This window comes from Peromyscus maniculatus, chromosome 6, assembly GCF_049852395.1.
Source record: "Peromyscus maniculatus bairdii isolate BWxNUB_F1_BW_parent chromosome 6, HU_Pman_BW_mat_3.1, whole genome shotgun sequence".
In the NCBI taxonomy this organism is placed as follows: domain Eukaryota; kingdom Metazoa; phylum Chordata; class Mammalia; order Rodentia; family Cricetidae; genus Peromyscus; species Peromyscus maniculatus.
Genome location: NC_134857.1, coordinates 84,630,195 through 84,642,121, shown reverse-complemented (window position 1 = coordinate 84,642,121; position 11,927 = coordinate 84,630,195).

Here is an 11,927-nt window from a genome sequence, read left to right as displayed (position 1 = left end):
TAACAAGAATGAAGAGGATTCCATATGCAGAATGGTTCCCGTCCTCAACAGTGTCACTCTGGTGGGCTTCCTTGGCAACTGCTCGGCCAGAGAAGACAAAAGTACAAACAAGTGCAAAGTTCCTTGTAAGACTGCAGATAGTGGGGCTGGGTGGTAGAGTGTTGGCCTAGGGTGCACGAAGCCATGAGTTCTAGTCCCAGCACCTCAGAAACTGACTCTTATGGTGGGATTCCAGCCTCACCTTTATAGCACGTTAGAGGCCACCCAGAGATACAAGACCCTGTCTCAAAGAAAACAGAACACAGAACCTATGAGGATCCAGGCTTTCAATCAAATATAGATCAAAGGATACTAGCTTCACAGTAAAGTAAAATTTCTCTCCTTTTAAAGGTAATTTTTTTTTTCAGGATTGAACCTAGGGCCTTGCACATACCAGGCAAACTCATAGCTAACTAGGGTGTCTTCCCAGCCTAGAAATGTTTTAAAATGTAAGGAAAATTATGTAGAAAAGGACTTTAAAAGTGATTCGATTGTGTGTGTACATGTGTGTGCATGTGTGTGTGCTGTATGTATGCATGTTCATATGTGTGGGTATACGTGTATACAAGTGCACATGAGCAAGCCTAAGTGTGAAGGCCCAAGGCTGACATCAGGAATCTTTCTCAGTCATTCTCTACCTCACCCTTCCGGGCAGGATCTCTCAGATGAACCAAGATCTCACTGATACGGCTAATTTGGCTAGCCAGCTTGCTCCCAAGAGTCCCTGACTCTGCCTTCTGGGTGCACTAGAATTATGGGTGGATCACCACACCCTGGCATTTATGTAGGTCCTGGGCACCTGAACTTTGGTCCTCACAGTTACATGGCAATTGCTTTATCCACTGAGTAATTTTTTTAGACCAACCCAAGTAGTGTTTGGTTTTTTTTGTTTTGTTTTGTTTTGTTTTTTGTTTGTTTGTTTTTTACATTTCTTTGTGTATTGATGAACTAGCTTGCCTCCACCTTAGGCATGAAAGCCATCTTATAGTCAAGACAAACTAGGTTTATTCCTGTTTATGATTAAATCGGTTTCTCAAGGATTGGGCTCTGCCCAACCTATAACCTTAACTACAAATGGTTCTGTATTGCCCATTCTAGGAAATAACAACTATGTCTTTTTTTCAAATAGTTTTTATGACCATCTTGCAATCCTACCTTTGTTTCAAAAGGTTGTTATAACCACCTTGTTATGCTGTTCCTGCCTGCCAAATCCCCCATTTAAAAACTCCCTACCCCTAAGCTATTAAAAACCCTTATCTTGCAATGCTGACTTCTGGAACCCTGCTTTAGGGGGAGGCAGACCATGTACATGAATAAATAAGCTTGCTTTAATTAATTGCTTGTTTTAATTAATTTGGCCATGGTGATTTGGGTCAGTGGCTTTTTTCTTCTCATATCTTTGGGATTAACAGTGTATATGTGTGTTGCTGTGCATGTATATATATAGACTACATGTGTGACTGGTGCCTACAGAGCATGTGAGTGCTGGGAATTGAACCAGGGTGCTCTGTAAGAGAAAAAGTGCTCTAAACCACTGAGACATCTCTCCAGTCCCAGCAACACAAGTTTTTTGTTTTTGGGGGATTTTTTTTTGGTTTTGTTTTTAATGTAAAGAAACTCATCCACATTTCGTTGAAAATGGCAGCTATTTGGCATTTCTATAACTGGAACATTAAAATATAGAAAGTTCTGTCTTGGTATGCTATAGCAATGCAAATATTGCAATTCTCAGAGCCCACCCAGGAGGGGTGTGTGTGTGTGTGTGTGTGTGTGTGTGTGTGTGTGTGTGTGTGTGTGTAGGAGTGGAAGGGTTGGGGAAATGGGGGGTGGGAGGTAGGATGCCAAGGGGAGAGAAGAAAACGAAGGAAGGATGGAAACATCCTGCTTTCAGGAGAGGCCTCGCCTACCATGTCCTCAGGTCTTGAGGCTACAAAAGAGCCAAGACAACAAACAGCCCCAGCCTTTCTTTCCCCGCCCCCGACCGGGGATCAGGCTCCATCCAGCCCTGACATCACCACCACGACATCCTGTTGTCTGATCTCATTGTTGCTGTTCTTCCTGTCCGTTCACAGCACAGCTACACGGAAAGGCACACAGCATTTGTTTCTGGAATCTAAAGCAAAACAAAGTTTGATGTGGAACATTTCACCTAATGGAAAACTCTAGGAGAATTACAGTTTCCAAATTACAGGAGATACCTGCAGCCTCCCCAGCTCAGTGATGAAGGAGTCTTTCTATAGTGGATTTGATGATGCAAAGGGTGTCATTTAGATGCAGATGCAGAGAATGCATGGTGTTAGAATTTCCCCTTGGGACGGAACACACAGGTGAACTAATGATATCGGTGTTTGCAAAATCATCACAAGGATTAAAATCTAAATGTCGTGGTTAAAGTTAAACTGTTGATAATGAGCAAAAATTGCTTATAGGCTAATTAAGATTAATGAAGAAGAAATTTCGGTGAGATATGAACTAACTTTCCCAAATCACTAATAATATTGTAAATATTGAAGAACAGATAGGCACGGTCATCGTGAATACCCAACAGGGACAATTGGACACATAGTGATCAAGGGTGGAGGACATTATGACATGGTACACTTCTCTTTACTTTTAGGATGGTCATATATCAGACTCTACCATGGTTCTCTTTACTCACATTTGAAAGTCAGCAGGCAGATTCTTTTTTATTTTATTTTTTATTTTTTAAGAACTTGGGATGCTCAGCTATTCTCTCTGAGGGTTCGTATAGGCTTCAACCTCATTACACACAATCCAACAAAACATAGCTCTCCCCAGAGAGTAATAACAGCTTAGAGCTCTATGCTGCAGAAGGACAGAGCCTTTCCTGAGAAAAGCATACACAGAGACAGTACTTGTATTTTAATGGAATTACAGTGCAGTGCAAGTGAATTTTTATTACCTTGGCTCTTTTGTGGGTATCTGTAAAAAGGAAGATGTTTTTTAAAAAAAACATTTTAATATTGTACACGGTTTTTCAAGTTTTTTCTTTTAATTTTCTTTAAGCTTCCTTTCTCAAAAGTGCTTTCTGCTATATATTTTCTTGTCCATTTTGTTCAGTGACATTATCAACCAATATAACTTTAGATGTTAGTGATCTATGGTAGATTTGCGTCTACTCTACATCAGAAGAACCAAAACAAGGTTTTCTGGTAAGGGAACTTCTGTGAGAAGTTTAGATTTACAGAAAAGCTGTGAAGATAATACACAGAGTTTTCACACGCTGAGTTCATTACTTCTTTTGTTAACGCTTTATTAACTGTGGTATGTTTGTTAGCAGCAGCAATATTTGCTTGTATGTGTATGTGCACATGTTCATGTGCATGCCTGTGGAGGCCAAAAGCTGATTCTGGGTGTCTTTTCCTCCATTACTTTCTACCTTTATTATTTGAGACAGGGTCTCTCACTGAGCTTGGAGCTCATCCATTCAAATAACTGGCTGGTCAGTGAGGGTCAGGGATTTGCCTATCTCTGCCCTCTCAGCTTTGGGGTTCCAGGTATATGCCTGGCTTTTTACATGGGACTGAGGTACTCCTGCTCAAACATTGGGCACTTCAATGACAGAGCCATCTCCACAGTCTTACAATGGTATGCTTACATAAACTATGAAAACAATACTGGCACATTACCGTTAACCTCTAGTCTTTATTTAGCTTTCCCTGGTTATTCCACTAAGGTCCTTCTTCCGACTCAGGATCCAGTCTAAAGCAGCACTTTGCACTGAATTGTCATTTCTTGTTATCTCTGGCCATTGCTAATTCTCAGCCTTTCATTATTTTTCAAGGCATTGACATTTTGTAGTGTCCTTCGGTTTGGTATTTGCTGTGCTTCTTCACTACAAAGTTACTATGTTTTTTTCTTTCTATACTCTCTACTCATTGCAAGTAAGTATGTAATTCAAGCCACACTTAAGGGGTAGATGGGCTAGTTTGCCTTCACAATGCCTTACATGCAGAAATTTGAATATATAATAAAGCTCTCATCTTTCATTCAAATTTAGTTCAACATGCTTTTAGGGTACCACCAAGAGATATTTTGGAGATTTATGCAGCAATGGTTGTAATCTCTGGAAATAGCTGTGGACATTACCATCATAAGGAAAGACACAAACCGTAATCTTTGCAATGATTACAGATACTAAGAGATGGTTATTGCTACCTTACCCAAGTTGTTATTAAAATGATTGTTTTATTTTAAAACATTTTGTAACAGCTGATGCAATATCTGGATAAATTTTCTTCTGAGACTAAACACATTATACTATAAACCACACACAAGCTAAAGAATCATCTTCATATATTGTACGCAGGGGTCACATAAATGTTAAATGCACACCACCAAAAATACTGCTAGTCTTCAGAGTCATAGACACCCAAATAAATCTCTCTCTCCCTCCATCCTTCTTTCCCTCCTGCTATCTTTCTAGTACTGTGGATTAAACCCTGAGACTTGTGTATACTAGGCAAGCATGCTACAACTGACCTTTGACCACAGCCATTTCATATTTTTAAGTTTTTATTTGAAGGCAGGGTCTTGCTAAGTTGCCCGGGTCAACCTTGAACTTACCATCTTTCTACTTCAGCTTGCTGAATAGCTAGGACTACAGTAGTGTGCCACCGCTCCTGGCAAATTATTCTCTCTCTCTCAGAGACTATGAATGTCCTACTTTGCTTTTCTGTTGCTGTGACATGACCAAAAGCATTTTGGGGAGGGAAGGATTTATTTCATCTTACTCTTCCAGGTCATGATCATCACTGAGGGAAGTCATTGCAGGAACTCAAGGCAGAAGTTTGAAGCAGAAACTGTGGAGAACCACTTTCTACTGGCCTGCCTTTCCCCCCCTACTCAGACAACTGTCTTATATAACCCAGGCCCACCTGCCCAAGTTTGGCACTGCCAATAGTGGGCTCAGCCCTCCTGTATCATCTAACAACCAAAGAAAAAAAAATGCCCCTACAGACATGCCCACAGGCCAATCTGATGGAGGTAATTCCTCAATTGAGGATCCTTCTTCCTGGGTGATCTTATTTTGTATCAAGCTGATGATGAAAACCAACCAATAGAATGCATTTATACATCTTCAAGACAGCTGACCTCTATTTTACACACTTTACCATTTTACAGGTAAGCGTATTTCAGTTTATGATTTTCATTAGAACTTCTACTATCATGGTGCTTTTAAAATGTTATTCTCAATTGCTATTTTCCCCTTATTCTGCTAGCTTTCCTTAACCCTTGATTAATATTTTAATTGTCACAGTTTGCATGGTAAGTGACAAAATGAAAATGCATTCTCTTCAGTTTAAATGAATTATGTGACTATCTCACAAATCTATAATTAAGGTCTTGACTTAGCTACATTTTCCTAAATTGGTGATTTATATCTCTCTTTGTCTTGATCAAATTATAGCATCACAAAGACACAGTTGTGCTAGTTAGAAATGCCTATCAACATAATGATATATTCTTCTTCCATTTTATGTCCTGATTTCTGTTGTTTTCAACATTCATTGATACTTTACAACAATGAGCTAGGTGCCGTGGGGAAACAGTGCAAGGAGGTTTCCGGGAGAGATGCGCCACTGAATGTAAAAAGTATTACTACATGAGGTATAAACTACTGACATAAAGCCAGTACAATTAAAATGCAACACAAATAGAAAGCAGTAAGGTACTACAGGTCAACGTGCAGACAACAAGATCAGAGACATAATTTAGAAAAATTAACTCACTAGCACTGCATTGGATGGATAACGGTATCAGAAGAGAAGGGAAGCGGGATGGAAAGAGGAGAGATGATGGGCAGAGAATTGTATAGAGGGTTTTATTAGTGAAGTAGCAGTATGAATAAGGGTATTAGTAGTAGAAACAGAGATATAGATTTAAAAAAAAATAAAGCAACTATGAAAAAGTCAGGCAGTGGTGATGCACACCTTTAACCCCAGCACTTGGGAGGCAGAGGCAGGTGGATCTCTGTGAGTAAGGGGCCAGCCTAGTCTACAGAACAAGTTCCAGACAGTCAGTCTATGCAGAGAAACCCTGTCTCAAAAAACAAAAACAACAAACAAACAAACAAACAAACAAAAAACCCAACTCTGAAAATAGAACCAGTAGGTTATGGCTATTGACTAACCTTGGAGAACAAGGGATAGTCACAAATAAAAAGACACAAATAAAGCTTTGCTGTTTTGAGCAAGGTGATGCTCTAGAAGCAGAAATGTAGAAGGAGCATGGTTTTTATTCTTTATTTACATTCCTTTGCAGTATCTTTTATAGTGTATTCTGTATGTGCTCAGAGCTAGCCTACTGCTACATTAGAACTTCTTTATCTTGAGGCTTCCCTGTGATTCACTCATTATAGCAGCCTCTATTCCTTCCTGGAATAAGTTGCAGTATAAATAAATGAATCTGCATTCATTATGCTTGATTATATAATTGTGCCTCCTTCTCAGCAAATGTCTCAAGGTAGTAAGGGGATGGCTTCTGTTCATAACTAAGATATTTGTTTGGGCTTTATGAAGGGATGTTTCCAAGCTATAGTGTGTTTGCTTTATATTTTACAATATCTATAATATGTCTTAGCAAGAAATACTAGCATTCTATAGAAAGCAACTTTCTCATTTTTATTTAGAATTGAGTAGACTAATAACTATTCTGTTTTTCCTTAAATAAGCATTAGTGACATTATTGAGTAAACAAAAAAACAAAAAACTCTGCTAATGCTTGCTCCTTTAGATTCAAATTACTCCTCATATCTGTGTTAGCATTATATGAAAATTTTAGAAATAATTTTAATGGCACAACCACAACAAATACTTCCTGATCATCGATTATGTTTTTAAAATTATCTTTATGTATTTGCATATTTTGTCTGCATGTGTGCCAGCGCAGCTCATGTGCACAGTGTTCAGAGAGGGCAGAAGAGGGCATCAGATGACCTAGAACTGGAGTTACAGATGGTTGTGAGATAGATGCCTGCCATGTGGGTGCTGGGAATTGAACTTGGTACCCTGGAAGAGCAGCCTGTGCACTTAACCACTGAGCCATCTCTCCAGCCCCAGCATTAATTATGTTTAAGGTGCTGTGTTGTATCCATTAGCTATAACCCTGAGAAGAACCTTCAAAGTGAGTTCCGTCAGAATCCCATTTGTAAGATGAGGTACTTGCACAAGGCCACACTGTGAGTATGGGAACCAGCACCAAACTCATGAAGTCTGGTCCCTGAGTCCACGTGCTTGGTAGCTGTGTCCTCAGTCACCTCCTCCACATGTGGCGATCCATCCACAGGTTTAGACTTAGAAAAGCAGCCCTCTGTCATATATCTCCGATTTGCCTGAAGTCAGGGTTACTCCAGTAGAGAAAACAAAAACTTTGTAGCCCGTTGGCATTCTCTGAGGCTTTAATCATCAAAATTCTGTGGAAATATAATTCCCTCCCCACCAAGACATTTGGTCTGGTAATTTAAAAATCTTCACTTCCTGAGGATAGCTGTAGGAAAGAAGAGCTATTTATTTGTATTTAAGCTGAAAGTAGTGAAAAAGAGAAATGGAAAATAAATGAAATTGGGTGGATTTTTCAGTTTCAGAACAAAACAAAAAATGTACAAGAATTAGAGGGTCTGGGGAGAAGTCTGTGTTGGTGAGGTTCTTGCCGTGCATGCATGAGGGCCTGAGTTCAATCCCCAGAACTCATCTTAAAAAATTGAGTGTGGTATCACCCAAGCGTGTCATTCCAGCCCAGGAGAGGCAGAGACAGGAAGACACCTGGGCTCTCTGGCCAGCTAGCAGTGAGCTCCAGGTTCCGTAAGAGACCCTGCCCCAAAACAAGGTGAATGGCAACTGAGCAATGACATCTGAATTGACCTCTGACCAACACACACGCACGCACGCACGCACGCACGCACGCACGCACCGACACCCACACACCAGGTAACTCAGATATCTGCTTATTCCTACAGTCAAGTGGAATTAAGGGACAGGGACCACATGAGTCGATGGCTTGGAATGAGGAAGTGAAGGGCCAGAAAAGGAAGCTCTGCAGAGACACCAATGTTTGTAAGGCTTGTCAAGATAAAATGTTGATAACTCTCCTCATGGATGCCTATAAGAAGCATAAATCTTTTATTTAATTCCAAACTCTGAAAGGACTGAATTATTTCCGAAGACACTGAAGTCTGGAAACACATTTCATCAAAAACTCATCGGCCAAATACCTTTATAGAGAGTATCTTCACAGATTACATGCTCTGAAAAGATGGCCTGACATATGGCAAAGGTCCATCAGGCCAGGGAGCCCTGAGTCACTGTCACATCCCATGTGTACCCTGTCTGATTACTTCATACACTGTACTGGGTTGGACTGAGAAATCACAGAAGCCTGACATGCTTGCATACACACTCGTGTGTGTGTGTGTGTGTGTGTGTGTGTGTGTGTGTGTGTGTGTGCACATGTGTGCACGTGTGTGCACGTGAGTGCATGTATGAATTAGGGACTCTAAGGCAAAATGATCTTTCTAGATTAAAATTTTAAATATGATTTTTGTTTCAGTTTATAATACTCTCCCATATTAAGTTGTCTGATACTTTGTCTTCTTAGTTTCCCAAAAGCTAAATAACTTTAAGTGCAAATTATATTTTATAAATGTATCCCTAAACATATCAGTAAATATATGTAGGTATGTGAGAGTGTATGAGAGAGAGAGAGAGAGAGAGAGAGAGAGAGAGAGAGAGAGAGAGAGAGAGAGAGAGAGAGAGAGAGGAAGAGAGAGGAAGAGAGAGAGAGAGAGACTCTCGATGGTGGAGAGTCTGCAGGGGCTGACGCTCTGGGAGAGAGAAACACTTTTTCCTGCCTTTTCAATCATTTGCTTTTGTTGTTGTGAGCCAGGGTCTCATTATGCAGCCCTGGCTGGCCTGGAACTTGCTATGGAAACCAGCCTGGCCTCAGACTCACAGGGATCCACTTGAGCCGCCACACCCAGCTCTTGCCTTTCACTCTCAAAGAAGGAAGAGGGGGAAAAGCCCAAAGCACTGCCCTTGCTCTGCCTCAGCTGGGACAGGTCTGCCTGGAGACGTCCGGATTCTGCAGGTTGACATGAGCGTCTCATCCTTGTGAAAGTAGGAAGTTCTCTGTCGCAAGCTGCAGAAAGGTTTTGCCTCAGGATCAGGCTCCCGGGTCCCTCTGCTCTTTGCCACAGTCCCCAGAGTGGGCCATATGGAGAGGTGGCAGAGCAGAGGCATGGGTGTTTTGGAAACTGCTTCAAATGTGAGCGAATCAAGGAAAGATATTAAAAAAAAAAAAGCCAGATAAGTGTCTCCCAGAGCCTTGTGCTAAGATAGATCTCAGAAACGTCCCTGCTCCACTCAGGGATGTGTCAGAAATGAAAATGCCCACAGCTCCGGACCTTCTCAATAAGAAATCCTAGGGGTGGAGGCCAACAGGCTGCTGCTTATCTATCCGCCCCTCAGGCGGCTGAAAAGGTTGGGGCCACTGGACTAAGCACTGGGAGCCACCTGGGGTTAAATGGCCTACCCGCACCAATCCCGAGAATCTCTGTCCCCACAAGATTTCCAAGTGATTCTTAGGTCACTAAAGCAATAGGTAGACCAACTGACCACTTGGTGATGGAAAGGAAGCAACTGGGTGGTACACACCTGTAATCTCAGCACTCTGGGGCTGAGGCTGGGGGATTGCCATGATTTCAAAGCCAGCCTGGGTTATATAATAAGATCCTGTCTCAAGAAGTAGAGGGGTAGGGAGGAGAAGGGTGGGAGGGAAGGAGAGAGGGAGACGGGAGGAAAGAGGTAGATTTCAGACAGTCTTCTTTGGAGTCAGCTTCATGTAAGGGAAAGAGCTCAGTCCTCAGAGTCTCGCCAACCTGGCTCTGAACTCCAGCTACGCTCTGCACTGCCTGAGTGACGTCCATTACCTCAGTCTCAGCCTCCTGGTCTGCAGAAGGGTCTTAATAATACACAGTTGATTCCACTTTGACAGAATCCCGTAAGACTGGCCGTGTGTGTTACACTTTGACAGACGTCCATCTCCTCTCCTGTGCCTTTCTCTTCTGAAGGTGACCTTGTCTTCCTGTCACGGTCTTGGCGATGTCCTCTGACTTTAGAATTAGAGTTCTCCCTTACTGCTGCTTACTTATTACTCGATACCGTGAGCACTCGAGTCATTTGACCTCCCTGTGCTTCAGTTTCAGCATCTTTAAAATGGGGATAATAATAGCATTCACTTCCTTCTAGTGAGGATTAACTGAGCTAATAGATGCAAAGTACTTTAAAAGGTACCTAGAACACTCATTCTGAGAGATTACTGAAAGAGAACATCCTCACGAGTACACTTCTGAGCTTCAGAGAAGCTCAACTTTCCAATAATAAATGTATTATTTCTCCTACAAATATTTGCTTATGGTATTGAGGCCTTGGAACACACAGTCCCTGTTGTCATGGAGCACACATATCCTAGAGGGAGAGGCAAACATCAGCCTCAGCAGCGACACACACACACACACACACACACACACACACACACACACACACACACACACTCGAGTAGTGCTTAAGGATCAAAGTGAGCAATGGTCACAGAAGGCCAGATGGGCTGGGACTCAGGAAGCAAAGAGAGAAGATGGAAGAAAGTCAGATACAATGCGGGGAAGTAGGAGGGATTCGCCAGCAGGCGCTGTTTCTGAAGCTCTCTGAAGATGAGATTCCAAGAGGCAAGCTGGAATACTGGAAAGACCAGTTAGAAGGTTTTATGATGGTCTTGGTAGGAGACTACAGCACCTAAGACTTGCATGGAGCAGAGGAAACGGAGCTGCTTAGTTGTGCAGGAAGGAAAGTGGACGCTGCAAAAGCCCTGGGTGGCGGGAGAGTGGGGTGAGCATGGTAGCTCTGTGTCACCGGGAACTCCAAATGAGACTGTGGGGCAGGACAGATCGCTCTGGGGTACAATGAAGAGATCCGGGCCATAAACACAAATCAGGTAGTAACAGGCTTGGAGATGGTAACTACTGTCAGGAGACCGCCTGGGAGAGAGCTCGGAACTCTCCTGCTAGATGGCTGAGGGCAGAGGGTGAGCATGCAGAAGAGGCTGACATGCTAGAATCATCTGTGGGAACAACTTCTTCCCCACTTGCTTTAATTTCCCCCCTTTCCTCTTGGTTTAAGCTGGTAGCCTGGTTTTATTATTTCTAGCTCCAAGGAGATTGACAGAACCTAATATACAAGGATTCTTCAGTTAAGACTTTTAGAGTTTTGAGTAAAGGCCCAGATGACAAAGAGAAGCTCCACAGTTAGAGGAGAGAGCCCTTAAGGGTTTGGAACTACAGAGACTCATGAACAGTTCAAGCTCCTGGTCTTAAGTCTCAGTGAATGCCAAAGATTACTTTGTGTGCCTTCTGGTGTTTGTGTGTGTGTGTGTGTGTGTGTGTGTGTGTGTGTGTGTGTGTGTGTGTGTGTGTGTGTGTCTTTTAGATCTTTGCTCTGTCCTAAAATGGGATGCTTAAAAATAACAAGTTGAATTTCTCATCAGGCTGATGGAACAATAGCAAAAGTGTCTCAAGACTGGATTTAAAAAAATATAATATGTTTTTGTTGCTGTTACTGTTTTAATGGTGTGCTGTTTTGGTTTCTGAAGCTAAAAGAAAAATGTGCCTCTGGCTCTAATGGAAACAAACCCATCAATAACATTCTCTAATCTACTTCTTTGATTGCCTTGTTTTGAGTTGAGATTATAGACTCATCTTGTTTTAAAATTTCTTCTGACTGGGGGCTGTACAGATGGCTCACCAGGAAGAGCACCGACTGCTCTTGCCTCCTGAAGATCTGGGTTTGGTTCCCACATGATAGGTCACAACTGCCTGG